Below are 16473 nucleotides of genomic sequence, written 5' to 3'. Positions count from 1 at the left end.
GCTGATCAGTTCATCTTTCTTCTTCTTGTGTGATTTGTGGCAGTTTATACGCTTCAATGGCGTATTGCTGCCCTTCTCAGTTCATCTGAACAAACCCATCTCATAGATTAAAGGGATACTCCACCCCAAAATGAACATTTTGTCATTAATCACTTACCCCCATGTCGTTCCAAACCCGTAAAAGCTCCGTTCGTCTTCGGAACACAATTTAAGATATTTTGGATGGAAACCCTGGAGGCTTGTGGACTGTCCCATAGACCTGCCAAATAAATAACAGTGTCAAGGACCATGAAAGGTATTAAAGTCGTCCTCAGAATACTCCATCTGTCATCAGACATGTCGTTATTTTTGTTTTCTTCGCTTACAAAAAGTGTTCCCGTTGCTTCATATAACCCCGATTGCACGTCTGATTGAGTAAAAAACTTATACAACTTTTGTTGTCCCTGTGTGTTTTTGATCACTTCATTTCTTATTTGGAATGGATTAATGAGAAATTAAAAGATGGCTCATTTATTTATTTATTTATTTTGTTTAACAAACCGAAAATGTGATCTCGGCTCGATTTCTCATGTTTCATTTGTGTTTGACAAATCGGATTATGGTTTTGATATTTCATTTGCACATGTGGGTGGCACTGAAAAATGCCCCCTTCATCTGATTGGTCAAATCGCTCCGCCTTCAGTATGATCTTATAAATTCTGTCAGAAAGAATAATAGTCAGTACGAGTGCAGTGCTGAATATAGCTCTTTAATGAAACATAGTACCAAAACACAACACACAAATAAATACACATAACATAAATAAAAAATCAAGTTCTGATACACTCTAAAAACTAATTCAGAGGACCTTTAGTCATTACTTAAATATATATATTGTTGTGAAATAAAAAATCAAGTTCTGAGATACTGTTAGACTTTTTAATTGTAATTGTTATTTTATTGAGCTGGGATGACACACAAATTATGCCTATTGATGAAAGATATACTATCATGACTTGTCAGAGTTTAACATTTTCAGTTAATCAAAAAACAATTTAATTTTAAGTTATGCTAATGTAAAAAACAATTTGATGACGCATAAACGGCGCGCGCATGTTCAAGGCCAGACGACGAGACGAGACGAGTGAACCATGTGGGGAATGGTAAGTAATTTTATGCTTAATTACACACATTCGCATTTGCTCAGGATTCAGTTGGTGATAGCCTACTATAACCGAATACCGAAATCAGCAAGTCCTTACTCTGAAATTTGAGCAGTGTTGATAGTAACGTTATAGTCTGTGTGCCGAGGTAAAGTTAGCTATAGCTGTAGCTTGTCACTGATTGAGTAGCTACACTATTTGTTCAGATAAAACGTTCAATATATATGTTTTTCTTCGGAAGAAACCAGAGTTGCGAAGCAAGTTTGGTTGCATGAACAAAGGCACTCGGTCTCTGGTAACCTAGCAACGTAGGGAGTGACACGCTAACAGCCAATCATGTAACCGTTTGGTTGCGCCATATCGTTATTTCATGTTGGATTCTTCAGTAACAGAACCGAACAGAACCGGCGTGGAGTGATAAGTGGAAAGCCTTATTTGATCGGTGAGTGATGTAGATTAGTGACTGCTAGTTTTGACAGGCGCCCGTGCATGTTAGAGAACGAGCAGAGAGAGAGAGACCCAGACCCTCCTCCGGCCGCGCGCGCGCACTCTCACAGTCTTCAAACTGTCTTGCTCTCCCCTCCCTCGCACATATTAGCCAAAATTGAATATTATTATTATAAAAAAAACTGATCATTAATGCTGTCTGTTTATATTTTAAAAATTGCCACCTGGAAAACACAGGAAAATGTCTTTATTATAGGACAGGGCTCAGCTTAATTATTAAGTTCATGTTACTTAGAAATGTGTTTTATTTGTGGGCCAAAAAAGTTCTTCACCTAACTTAAAAACATTATGTTGGATAAACTTAATTACTTGCATTCATGTTGAAAATTATTAAGTTCATGTTACTTAGAAATGCGTTTTATTGTGGCCTAAAAGGTAAATTCACCATACTCAAACACGCTTTGAATTAATGTAATTCTGCCAGTAGTCTTAACATAAAAATTCTAGTGGAAAACGTTAACATATTTTTTTTGTTGACCCAATGTTTTATTTTTAAGAGTGTAGGCACGTACATAATTAGTGCTGCTGCGAATTTGCAAGCAAACTATAGGCAATATGCTAACAGATTATTTCTAAGATATAACATTTTGTGAATAGTGTGTGTCCCATTGTTAAATGCAGTGCAAATAGTTATTTGGATAAAAGTGAAGTGGAAGTAAAAAAATCAATAATCGGCTGAACAGTACCACAATAATATGTCTGTAACATGTCCAAACTCTTGTCTTCTATTTAGACTCAAATGGCACTAGGTATGTTTAACAAATGAATAAATAGGCCCTAATTGTGGACATTAAATAGACATAAAGTTTTAAATTTATGAATGTAAGCATGTAGCCCTCTCAGTTCACATGAAAAGAATGAAATAAGCTAGAATCAGTGAATTAACCTTAAAACTGACAAAAACTAGCAGGGTTTGGGACAATTAAAGTCCCTGTTGTTTGAGTGTACAGCATGTCTTAAAGTTTCATTAGTTTTATTACATGAAAAATTGGTTGATGTTTCTCTTTATTATGTTGGCTTGCAAGCCAACTTATGTTTAAACATTACTATTAATTATTATCATGAGAAAGTAATTGACTTTGTCTAGAGCTTTAATGCTTCACCAAACTCGGCTCAGTCCTTCAGACTGGTCTGACTCTTTTCTAACTGGTTAGACTGTTTAAATCCCATTGACTTGCATTATCGGAGCAATGAAGGCCGTAATACTTAATGCTGTCCACTAGAGGGGGTAACAGGATAAGAATATTGCCAGTCTACTATTTTTTTCTCTCTGTTGACATCAGTTTAAATGAACACAATAAATGCATGAATAAAATTTTTATTCCTGACATGCATAGGCCATATCTGTGTACAAGAACAAGCTCCACATTTCAGCTACTGTACAACTACTTAAAACTCCATTCGGACTTTTCCTCGAGCAATCCTACTTCAAAACTTCACTTTATACCCTGATGAAAATTCCAGCATAAACCAGCATGAATTCCCATTCTGGTCCAGACTTGTTTATGCTGGTTAGTGATGGTTTAGAGCTGGTGGACGAGCATAATATAGCTGGTGAAGCTGCTTTCAGCAGCATGATCTTGCAGGGTTAAGTACAGTAAAGTAGGCCAATTGTCTGTATGCAAGCAGTGTGTTAGGGGACAAGCACTGTTTTTGAAGAGTGATGAAGAGACAGCATTAATATTTTTTCTATGCTTATTATTTGTATTACAATTAGCATAGTATTTAGGGGTTAAAATAATGAAAACGTTTTAATTTTCCAGTACAAAGAGGCAAATTAGACGCGTTTGGTGGCCAGAAAAAAAATATTCATATGTAATGCCATGGTTAAACCACTAGATGCCAGTATGGCTGTTTATAAATATAGTCTACATCAGGGGTGTCGAACTCAATTCCTTGGAGGGCCGGAACCCTGCAGAGATTTGTTTCAAATCAGTTCCTGCTTCAACACACATACCATGTAGCTTTCAAATCCTAAAAGACTTGAATAGTTGGATCAGGTGTGTTTAATTAGGGTTGAATCTAAACTATGCAGGGCTCCGGCCCTCCAGGAATTGAGTTTGACACTACATTGAGTTTGGGCTACTTTTAAACTGTTGCCATGGGGTGATTTTCCCAAGTGGGTTAAAGGTTTGAAATATTTCATAAATTACATTAAAACAAAATGTTTGTATTGAAACATTTTGCATTCAACTTTCATGGACTTTTTCATTAACTGTTCCCTGTGGAATGCCCTGCCCAACTCAATCCAAAATATATCTCTTTCATCTTCATTTGACCCTCTAACTCTAGCACTCTCTATTTCTATTCCTATTTCTATTTCTATTTCTATTCTAACTACTTGTTTTATTTAAAAAAAGTAAAAGAAGTAAAAGAAGAACAAATTTGTTGAGGGGATAAATTATGAGAAATAATTTAAGTTCATTTTTAAAGCTTATTTTGTCTTATTTGAGATCATTAAGTAATTTTGTGGCACCTTGAATTTTTCTGAGTGCCCCCGACTCCATTGTTGATAACCACTGAAATAGATTCTCTGCTAGAGAAATAGAAAGTAGAATTTATTTTGATTCCCCAATTAAAACCTCATAGTTACTAAGAAAAGTGTGAGAGTTTTGATACAATTGAATATAATTCTAATCATTTTTAGAAATAAGACTTTAAAAGATAATAAAATCTTAAAATAAAAATATTTACCTTTTGATTTTTTTAACACACTATTAGCTTATTGATACATACATAACCCTTTTCCTCCCTAATCACTGAGTAAAAATTAAGTGCATGACAAAATAATAAAGAGGCAAACTGTGTACAGTTTGATGTGGTTTATACTGCAACTGCTGCTTACATAATAATATGACGGCCACAGAAGACCATGTCCTTGCCTGTGGAAACAGCCATTTATTTTTAGATTTTTTTAATGCTGAAAGTAGCTACTGCAACAGTCACACTTAAATGTAAGTTGTAACATGTACACGTCACTTTGAAAATGAAATATGAAGCACATTGTGAATGACAGTTGACTAAACAAAAGGAATTAATTATTTCAATAACTACACCCTTGCTATCAGCAATCCAAACTTCTGGGTTTTTTTTTTTTTTTTCATTCCAAATGTGACATCCATAAATTTGATGATCCATGGCATCTTGTTACACCACTGACTGAGGCACATTTGTCTTACCGTGTCACAGAAGCTGTCTACAATCATCAAATATATGTTAACAAGGTCATCTTTATTACTGTCCATTAAGTGCAACAACATCAGCAAAACACATTTAACTAAGTCTGTGTGTTTTAGACACCCCAGTATCAAATAAACAAGTGCAGCATACTTTACATTCAGATGAACAACATATTTATCAGTATTTTGATCTGGGGATTTATTTAAGTCAAAAACAGAGGCCAGTGCTGCATAACCATCCCACTTCAATACTGCTTTCTCTCAAAGCCAAAGTCACAAACATAATCCAAGTCAACCACATAATTACATACAAGGTCCAACTGAAAGGCCAGAAAATATAACAAACCAAACCCAACTCCAATGACAACCTGCGTTTCACTGACCTAAAACACTGACTTACTGTGCGTTTTTGCAAGATACTGTATTGTTCACAATGGACTGGTTTATTTCTGGTTATATAACTTTGTTTGACTCTACTGTGTTACATTAAAGCACATGGACTTAATACAGTAGATTATTCAATGGTGGGTTTTGTGTTTGGAGAGCAAAGGCAGAAGGTGCAGCTGTCGACAGGTTTACTTCTGCACTGGTGGCTTCTCTCCACAGGTGATGGAGATGCTGCGCTCAGTGGTGTTCCAGCAGGTGGCGTGGTGTGCAGATGGTCAGCACACCATCAGAGGACAGAGATGCAGTGATGGCACCTGGATCTACACCGGCGGGGGATCTTGTACTTCCTGTAAAACTCCCCTGCCACAGTGCCATGCTCGTCCTGTAAACAAGACAGATACTGTTTCTTCGAACTGAGGTGTATCAATCATAACACAATGTCTATCAGTGTTATGCACCATTTAGAATTCAGTTGAGTCTTGATATTTGAAGGTTTTTAAAGGCTTTTACAGGCTTCCTGTCATTCCAACCATAGGTGGGCGTGGCCAATTCAGTTAAACTGGAACTCATGAATTGAAAACAAGCTGCATTCTATTTTGAATAAGTTATCTATAGCACAATATTAACACACAAAATAAAACACTATTTAAGTTAAAAAATGGTGAATAAAATGAAGGTGACTTTTATGTTTTGTTACTGCCGTTCATCATGTTTCCCCCATGAATCTCGATAAAATCATCATTGATCTTGACCACCAAGTCCCGTCTGGAGAGAAGTGCTTCACACTCCAGGTTGATTACAAACCGATCTCTATCCATTCCATCTGTGCGGGAGAATATGGCAAACTAAATATGCAAAACCCTCTGAAAACATACATAGTGTTCTAATATTGTGATTGGCTTATTTGAGGTTAAGATTTTTAAATGTTTTTTTAAAAAGGCACTTATGCTCATCAAGGCTGTAATGATCAAAATACAGTAAAAAAGTAATGTTGTGAAAAATGTTTATAATTTAAAATAACCGTTTTATATTTTAATATATTGTAAAATGTCATTTATTCATGTGATGGGAAAGCCAAATTTTCTTTATTGTGATTTCTACTTTAGAAAACATTCTATTATACTGATTTGCTGCTCAAGAAACATTTATTATTATTATCAATGTTGAAAACATTTGTGCTGCTTAATATTTTTGTGGAAACTGATAATTTGTTTTCAGGATTGTTTGATGAATATAAAGTTTAAAAGAACATAATTTATTTGAAATATAAATCGTTTGTAACATTATGTTTTTATTGTCACATCAATTTAATGTGTCCTTGGTGTATAAAAATATTAATTTCTTAAAAAAAAAAAAAAAAAAGAAAATCTTACCGAAATTTACCAAATCTGACCGAACTTTTGAACGTTTTAATATTAGTTGAATAATATTATGAATTACCATGAATTAAACAATGATAAAGAATTAAAATTGTATACTTTTTACATTAATTAAAAAGTACAGGTAACATTGTATATTGTTAGGTTCATGATGATACCTGATGCACGTACTTAATGTTAATGTAAAGTGTTCTTATTGTATAGTAAATCTTAATCTTATAGTAAAGTGTTTTCATTATGCTTAGATTGTATCAACTTAAGAAGTTGAACTCACCTCTGACATGCCACTGTCCCACCAGTTTGGAAAACGCCAGAAATAAGGTCGATAGTAAAACATGTAGTAAGGTGAAAAAAGTTCACTGTCGGGTAGGTGCTCTCCGAAATACTGGTCATAATTCGATAAGGGAAGTTGCCTGGGAACCAGGGCCGGCGGTACCAGGGATGTTGGATAGGAATTTCCATTCTATCTCAGCGAAGCGGCTGGAGTTGATAGCGGATCTGCTGCACGTTCTGCTGTGGCCCTGTATTTATGGTCCATCCGTAAAACTTATGTCATCAGCTACCTACCCAGCTGCCCGCTGATCCATCTCCAGTTATGATCTAAATTGTTTTTTTTTTGCTGCCCCCTTCCCCTCTGGCTCATTCAAACAAAAACACGCGATTTAATCACCCGTCACTCTCTCTTAAATCATACAGTCCTCAAACGCCAGGCTCTGAATAGTGTTAATGCCCCTCTGCTCACAAGTCTGGAAAAATATTTGCCTGGCTAAGTTAGAAATGGTTCTGAGTGAAGCCTCCATGTCAACTGGCCCACATCCCCAGCAAACTCTTGTGCCAGGAGGGATTCTGCCCCTCGTGCCATGGACGGGACAAAGCCAGATACTATCTGCTCCCTCCTGGCTGCTATCAGAGGAGAACTCAGGCAGAAAGATAATATTATGCCCTAAAATGGAAGGGACTGCGGAATCAGCAAGACTGGTGATCCGCTGTAATTCAGATGTGCTAAATGAACCCTCTAGGCCAAGAGCATCCACCACTGTCCCATCAGGTGTCCTGGAATGGGGCTGGAAAAACAATTGCAGATGTTTTTAACTCATCAAGTTTGTGATTAAAATATATACACTGTAGACATAGTTGCATTTAGGAACACTGAGTGACTGTCCCTCAAGCAAGAAGTCTGATTAATTTTGATAGATAACTTGTTCACGTCATTCAAAAACCAAATTCACCCCCAGTCATAAAAAAGACAAGAGAAAAGTTATTTTTGTTGTGAAATAAATAGGTAAGTACTTGGGTTTAAAAAATACTTCTGTATATAGTGTTATTAATTATATTAAATAAAATAGGGCGATATGGCATTAGCCCTCAGCAAACTTGTAAGAGTGCTACAAGATGACCTAAACTTATATTAAAAATAATAATAATAAAAAATGTAACTGAAATCCAATTTCCCCCTCAACAATTATGAAATAACATACCTAATCAGAAACTTGAATCTTATGGAATCACAAAGTAAAATAAATAATTCAGGTTTTGGTTAATAAAAAAAGTTTGAAAACAAGCAACGTTGTTATAATTGCAGCAGAAATGCGAGAGAAAATGTCCCTTAAAGGGTAATTCAGCACTGGCAAGATGGGGTTTTTAATAAAAGTTGGCTTTTTATTTATTTATTTTATTTTTTTTATGTTTTGCTTCACTACCAGAGAAAACTGTAAAAAAAGGACTATGGCCAAAAAAAGGCAGGAAAACTTCAACACCCACAATGCAACTGTGCTTGATCAGACTGTCATGAATGGGGGAAAAATGCATAAGTATGATCTGTATTTTTCATAAAATCATCATCTGGTGGACTTTTGCTGACAAATAAATAATAAAATTGGGAAATCTTGGTGCAGGTACTATGGAATAATAAGACACATTGTTCATTAACTTATACTGCCAAACAATGTAATAATACAAAGCTGATGAAAATCAGTGAACTTAAAAAAGAAAAGGTTAAAAAGGTCCACTGTCTTATGTCTATAGTGTAGCTATGTATGAAGCACTATCACACAGAAGTCACTTTCAAAACCATGAAATTTGCAGAACAATGGTAAATGTGACCACACCTTTAGCAAAAATGTGGGTCCTTCTATTATTTTGTTGGACAATGGGTTGCCTTCAAATCCAAAAGGTTTTCTGAAACCCACTAGAGAGATCATTCATTGTGATTGTACCAGATAAGTTTCAGAAGTATATTATGATACAAATCCTTATTATGATACAAGTATATTTATACAAATGCTAATACACTATGTATGCTAAACATACTAGTTCATACACTACATAACAGTGCATACTGTATAGAGTATAGCACAGTGCACAGTCAGTATTTCTCCACATTATAGCACAAAACTATATCATGCATATATGACTTCTATGTATTCTTTGTTCAACATAGTTTATATTATATATATTATATCCATGTAGATATTCATCATTACTTGTATCTAAGAATGCAGTAGCAAGATGGGGGGAAGTTCAAATGTACAGTAAGTGGTTAGACAATCAACAAAACTGAGTCACAATTTGCAGTCTGGCTGTGGCTTAACTTCTCTAGAATATAAGTTGCTTTGTTAGCTTTACCAAGCTACATTTACATACATACCTGTAGTAGCTTTCCCACACACTGGCCTTGACTAGTCTGAGTAATCTCTGCCAGTAATAGGTTTTTCTAATTCCACTCCAAATCCACTGCCAATGTGAGTCATCCTGCTCAGCACAAAACTGGGACTGTAGCCATATCGGGATAAATTGGATGGTAAACTGCAAAAACTATTTCCATGGATTTTTTTTTTTTATTATTATTATTATTTCTTTTTTTTTTTAAATAGATATGGTATAAAGTAAAAGTGTATATCTCCGTTACTGCACTATTTCTTTTTCCGTTTCTTTTTTTTTTTTTTTTAACCATTTCAAATCACTTCATCAGTTCACCTTCTAGTGTGGTGTGGAAATATTTTTTTAAAAAATCAATGCTAATTTAATATTAGCACATAAAAGCAAAGTAAGTGTAAAAGAATGAGCAAAATTCAATTTAAAATATTTATAGATGGAATAAAGTATGCTACATCACACAAGCATGCACACTGTGTACTACACTGTAATATATATATATATATATATATATATATATATATATATATATATATATATATAATTATGTTCAAAGTTGTAAATAAAGATTATTGGGGTAATAAAAAAGACAATTCTACTTAAGTTTTTCTACTTTCTACGAAATTTAATTCAGTGCATTACTTACCTTTTCTTTGTAATTATTTGTGAAATTTACAAGCAATTTCAGAGTGAAAATAGTTTCACCATTTTTTCACTGTAACAAAATGTCATTAACAATTATATTAACACATTCTACCCATGAAATAAAAATGTAGCACAAATAATAATAAAAAAAACAAACAAACAAAAACAGCTAGTCTTTAATTATGTGACTATTGTGATGATAATAAAATTCCATCTGAAAAATCTGCATTATAGATCTGGGGATCTGCATTATATGTTTTTGCTAAATTATGGGGACCAAAGTAATTTTCCATTTAAAATGTCAAAAAAAAAAAAACAGTTTTATTATAATAAACAATAGTAGTACATCATGATTTCAGTAATTATCACTGGAGACAGTGTGGTGGAACAGTATGTTTTTCTCTGATTTTAAGCTGATGTGGTTATACTCAACATTCTCTGACTTCCTGAATCAGGCACTAATCATAATCTACATGTTTTTGGTTTTATAGAGCTGGTTATGGAAGTGTGTCATCTTCACACAGAGGACACATCCAGTCAGCCTGGTTTACTGGAGATGCTCTTTTTTTCCTGCCCACACCCACCCCCTACATCCCAGAGCCCACCTCTCTGTGTGAAAGGGAGGGGTGAAGATGGAGGAGGGGAGGGTAAAAAGAGCTGGGCTGAACCATGTCTGACTCCTAAAAAAAAAGAACAAGGGAGGGGGAAGACGAGGAGCGAAAGAGAAACAGAAGGGCAGAGGAAAAATACCTTATAACTGCCTTGAGAGTGGCACAGAAACAGAGAGAATGAGAAACAGGAGTCATACGAGTCATAGAAGACGCTGTGGACATTCAAGAAGGGGGATGGCAAACCATTCAAAAGCTCTTTTCTCCCCCCCGTTATGGCTCAGAACTAGAAACAGGATTACCTCATGCTTCTCATCATAGAAACACATGTTGCCTCTGATCAGGATTTTCAATGTTGAGTCTGTGGGAATACCCATTTAATCAGGGTTTACAGTGCAAGTGTTAAGGCTGTCCAAAGGACGACCTGCCAAACAACATTCGCATGGACTGAGATCTGTTCTCCATCATCATCTCCATCAGACTGGCAGCTAACGTGGACACTGGGATTTGTGTGTGGTTTTTTTCTGAAGTGCACACCCTTTGGACCGGTGATGTGCCGTCTGTTATGTTGATGACACTCTCTGCTGCTTCCTCAAACCCTACGGGTTGGGCTGGATCAGAATGGGAGGTTAAAAGGGCAAATAGCATCATGGGAGCCAAACAAATGAAATGGTATGATGAATGAAATTCCACAGCTCCCTCTCTCGTTTTTTCTTTCCTGTGTCCATCTTCTATTCCATTCCATTTTGATGGTCCCAGGAAATCAGATTCTTACTATTGTCCATCATTTTCTTCATTTGACTGCAATATTGTGTTATTGTATGTGGCTGTATATGAATATTATAACTTGTAGTGAGTGAGACTGGATGGGACGGCAGTGTTCTCTACCCTCTGAATGTATGTCTCAATTGTGCCCATAAGATTGATGCGTGGGTGTTGCCTGCTGTTGTGAAATCACCTAGCAACCGGGAATCACTGGCTTCAATATTGCCAGTGTCATCTGGCATGCTAGATGCTCAGATTTATTAATCCACTATTTGGCTCATTGGTGTGTTGACAGTTATATGGGATTTTGATACAGTATATAAAGAGATCATACAAGTAAAGTAAATGACTAGGGAGGATCTTTGTTCTGACTTATAAATGTTTCTTTGTTTTTAGAGCAGGGGTTTCCAACCTTGCTTCTGGAGAGCTACTGTCTTGCAGAATTCAGCACCAACCCCAATCAAACACACCTGAAGCAGCTAATCAAGGTGTTCAGGGCTACTTGATCATTACAGACAGGTGTGTTGGAACAGGGTTGGAACTGAAGTCTGCATGATGGTAGCTCTCAGGAGCAGAGTTGGAGATCCCTGTTTTTAGAGTAATTAATCTATTTTAAAACAGGCTACTTGGTCTGTTTGGACCAGCTTCAAAACACTAAGTAGCAATGTGTTATACAGGTATATGTTATGGCAGTGGATGTTTAATGCAATTTCACACTAGCAAGAGTGTCAGCATGATTAAGAGGTTTACTTACGCAAGGTAGATAAACATAAAAACCCCATGATCTTGAGACATACTTTGTAAAAGTTGAACCACTTTTAACTCTATAATGCAGTGTCATGCGCAAGACACTGCAAAACACGCAAGACATGAGGACAATGGAAAAAACTTGGAAATAGGAAATTTTGTGTGAGGCCAAAAAAAAAAAAAAAATCCCAACACTTTACAATCTGGGTAAGCAATTCTGAAAGTATTAATGTGACATCCACATTCAGGCCAACAGCACATGCTATTAACTTTTATTCAACAATTCAATTAACAAAGAAGTTAATTTAGGATAGCTTACATTTGAAATACAATATACTTTCAGTTACTTTGTCTATTTTTTGCTCCGCCAATGAAAATAGATCCAACAACGATATGTGTCTCTGAGCAAAATCCATAATACGGGCCTTAATTATGGAATAAATTTTGTGTTCAACAAAGCTGTTGAGAGAATGATTCATTGATTCACTCAAATACATTCAGCGGATTTGTTCCTAAAATGCATCATTGTTTTGAACAAATTGGTTGAGTATAAGATTCAATGACTGACTCACAAAGACATTCGGGCATGCTGTTTTGTTCCTGAATGAATCAGTGTTTTAATGAAACGGTTTTGAGTGAATGATTCAATAATTCACTCACAAAGACAATAACTTAACACCGCAAACTGGCATAATCATGCAAGCTGCAGAAAGAGTTACTGAAACTTCTCCTTATTTTATCCCCACAGCTTGGAACAAAATAAAATGGGTTATGAAACAATCCAGTGAATAGGTTTCAGTTGTAAAATAAACTAAACAAACCCATTGTCTATAATGCATAGTGAATGTAAAGTACAGTGTGATATGAATGGTATTAAATGAGCCATTCAGATTATGTTTTTATGACTGGTTTTACCATGTTCCTCTTTGTATAAATAATCAACATTTAGTAATACGCTACCCCTCAGAGCAGCATTCTGCTTTAATTTCATTCCTTTATGTAGTCATTTTCAGAATCTTAATCAAGCAGATGTAATTCTGGTTAATAGTCCTTATCAAAATGTCATAATCAGTTTATGCACACAAGACTAAACTGATGACGCTAATCATCTGAGAGAGTTGCTTTGTGTCTTATTTTGTGTGACAGACTTCATTCTGTCTTAATTTCTTTGCTAGATCTCAATTTCAATATCGCATTCCCATGCCAGAGGAACAACTAGGGGTGCTGGAGATAGAGTCTCTCATTTCATCTTTATTGAAAAACAGATGAATGGCCATGTGACTTAGGAATTCTCTGAAACTGTATTAGTGCAGTTTGAAAACTGAAAACCTGTATGAGAATGGTGACATGTCTGTTGTAACTGGAAATTTCCCTATTTTTTACTTACATGTGATTAAAGTGAACACATTATACCTTACGTACACAAAAGGCTTTCATGGTCATCAAATTACTCCAGGTGGTTACATATGACTGATAATTAGGACCATACAAATACATGGTTATCTTCCTAACTGATTCCATGCAACAACTTTCCAGCCTCAGTTCATCCAGTCCAGCACACACACCCAAGGAAGAGTACATTATTGCCAAATCTGAAGATTCAGGAGAGCTAGTGTGCAACCACACAGAGCAACCACAAAGCCTAGGTAGGATGTTTTCCCTGCTTGAGCCTACTTTCCATACTGTTTCTATATGTTTCTTGTATTTTGTTGTATTTGTTTCTTTTGCAGAGGATGTAGTGAAATCCTCAGCCACAGAGCCGTCTCCTGGCCCAGAGCATGCTGGGAAAGAGAGGAAAGCAGCACATGGGAGGAACAGCTATGTGCCCAGCAGGAACATCTGGAGAAGGAGATGCAGGAGACCAGGAAAATGATGACTAGGCTTCAGGTAAGTTATTTGCACATATTTGCATATCATTGTTTTTGCGACTTCAGGCTTTTTATGTCAAATATTGAAGTCATGTACTGAAGACTGACAGTGAAGACTGGAATAGTGATGCTTGAAAATTTAGCTTTGCATCACAGACATAAACTACATTTTAAACTATATATATAAAAAAATAATCTTACAGACCCAAAACTTTTCACTGGTGTATATTACATAAAAAATATGATTTAACTGTATTTAGAATACATAAACTGCTAGATATAAAATTAGCCTTAGCGAGACAATGTAGTCTGACTGATCACGTGATGACTGTTGTTTGGACGACTGTTGGTTCAACACCATATGTTCACGGCGAGTGGTCTAGTTTTACTCACAGTACCTCAGCGCTTTAGAAACCTCAAGCTCACTGTACACGTGTCTTCATTCAGGCCTTACTTGCTGCATGGGTCACTACCTGAGGACGAGCAGACATCTACTCTGAGCTTTGGAGAGAGTACCAGCTCAGAGCAACAGCTGGTAATCTATCATTCTGCTTTTCTGTGCTTTCCTAGGAGTAATGTGATGTCTCATTTACAGTCTATTATGGTAATGACACAATTCATTTTTATCCTGCCATTGAAGATTTTAATCCGGAGTCGTCTGGACCAGAGTATGGAGGAAGTCTTTAGATCTAAAGGTAAATTGATATCGTTGCTGAAAAAAAATATTAATAATCAAAATTACCTGATACAGACAGACAGACAGATAGATAGCTAGATAGATAGAGTGCAAATAGGTAGTGCAGTTTGTGTACTGAATGAGAGTTGTAATGTATTTTTTTGCAGGAGAGAAACTTTTTAAGATACAGAGCAGGAGGCACGTAATCTGCAGGCTATTAAGGTTGAGACCACATGAAAATGAGTGTAGAGTGTTTTTATATATAAAATGTACAGGTCCTTCTCAAAAAAATTAGGCATTGTGAAAAAGTTTCATTATTTTTCCATATGTAATGACTAAAAATCTAAAACTTTCATATACCTTCGTAGATTCATTGCACACCAACTGAAATATTTCAGGTCTTTTATTGTTTTAATACTGATGATTTTGGCAAAAAATTAGCATATCATGAAAAGGTTCTCTAAACGAGCTATTAACCTAAGCATCTGAATCAACTAATTAACTCCTAACACCTGCAAAAAGATTCCTGAGGCTTTTAAAAAACTCCCAGCCTGTTTCATTACTCAAACCAGACGCAATCATGGTAAGAACTGCCGACCTGACTGCTGTCCAGAAGGCCATCATTGACCCCCTCAAAAGCGCGAGGGTAAGACACAGAAACGAAATTTCTGGAAACGTAATAGGCTGTTCCCAGAGTGCTGTACGTCAAGGCACCTCAGTGGGAAGTCTGTGGGAAGGAAAAAGTGTGGCAAAAAACGCTGCACACGAGAAGATGTTTGGGCTGACCCTGAGGAAGGATTGTGCGAGAAGACCCGATTCCAGACCTTGGGGGCACCTGCGGAATGCAGTGGGACTTGAGTCCTGGAGTAGAACATCCAGAGCCACCGTTCACAGGCGTGTGCTTTTGAACCAGAAACAAGCTGGCAGCTAGCGCCTGACCCTGGGCTACAGAGAAGCAGTCACTGGACTGTTGCTCAGGTGGTCCAAAGTACTTTTTTCGGATGAAAGCAAATTTTGCATGTCATGAGCCTGTCCTCCGTGTGGCAAGCTGGCGTGGCAAAGGCCAAAGGACCAGGGACGGAGCACACTGGTGGTGTATCTGAATCAAGGTGCTGCCCAGAGTCTGGACGGAAGACCTGGGAAAGGAACTGCCAAAATGCCTGTACAAGTCCCAGTGTCCAAGTACGCCACAGTCCAGTGCCAGCTGGTCTGTTGTGGTGCCATTGTCAGCTGCTGGTGTTTGGTCCACTGTGTTTTATTTCTCAAGGGCATGGGTGTCAATTCAGCTAGCTGATCATGTCGAGATGTTTGGAGCACTTCATGCTTCCATCCTGCTGAAAAGCTGTGTATGGATTCTATGAAGAGGCGATTCGTTTGTTTCAGCACCGACCCTGGTGGCCCGTGCTCACGATGTGCCAAAACCCACTGGTAAATGGTTTTACTGACCATGGTAATTACTGTGCTCAATTGGCGCTGCCACCCACTCTCCTGACCTGAACCCCATAGAGAATCTGTGGGATATTGTGCAGCATGAAAGTTGAGAGTAGCGCAAGACCCACACACGCTCCTGGAAGAGCTGTAAGGCCGCTAACTCGAATCATCACTCGGGCCTTCCATAGAACACCGCTCAGCATGCCACAGGCTGAATTGCCTCCATGCCACCACGCTCGCATTGAGCAGTCATTCATTTCTGCAAAAGATTCCCGACCTAGTATTGAGTGAATAACTGAACATCATTATTTGAAGGTGACTTTTTTGTATTAAAAACACTTTTCTTTTATTGGTCGGATTGATCAAGATCGCAGTCTATGTACCGGTGCTGTTTTGGGCTGGGGCCAGCGGCTACTGCGCCGGGCCCCCATGAGCGGCTGCGCAGCGGGCCTGGCTAGGGACATCGGCCCCAACGCAGACGGCC

The 16473-nt window shown here is 37.1% G+C and overlaps 2 long non-coding RNA genes and 1 pseudogene across 2 annotated transcripts; 2 read left to right on the top strand and 1 right to left on the bottom strand.

Annotated features, from left to right (window-relative positions):
- Window positions 1-5452: 5452 nt before the first annotated feature.
- Window positions 5453-7139, bottom strand: LOC122144511 (annotated as a pseudogene).
- A 3942-nt stretch (window positions 7140-11081) lies between these two features.
- Window positions 11082-13806, top strand: LOC122144522. Its single transcript, XR_006159739.1, has 3 exons — window positions 11082-11174; window positions 13551-13660; window positions 13745-13806. It is a non-coding gene; the product is annotated as an uncharacterized LOC122144522 (long non-coding RNA).
- A 6-nt stretch (window positions 13807-13812) lies between these two features.
- On the top strand, window positions 13813-14559 carry LOC122144521. Its single transcript, XR_006159738.1, has 3 exons — window positions 13813-13901; window positions 14330-14417; window positions 14523-14559. It is a non-coding gene; the product is annotated as an uncharacterized LOC122144521 (long non-coding RNA).
- Window positions 14560-16473: the final 1914 nt, after the last annotated feature.

The sequence above is a fragment of the Cyprinus carpio genome, unplaced genomic scaffold (genome assembly GCF_018340385.1).
Source record: "Cyprinus carpio isolate SPL01 unplaced genomic scaffold, ASM1834038v1 S000006701, whole genome shotgun sequence".
NCBI lineage: Eukaryota > Metazoa > Chordata > Actinopteri > Cypriniformes > Cyprinidae > Cyprinus > Cyprinus carpio.
This window is presented reverse-complemented; position numbering and strand designations above follow the sequence as displayed.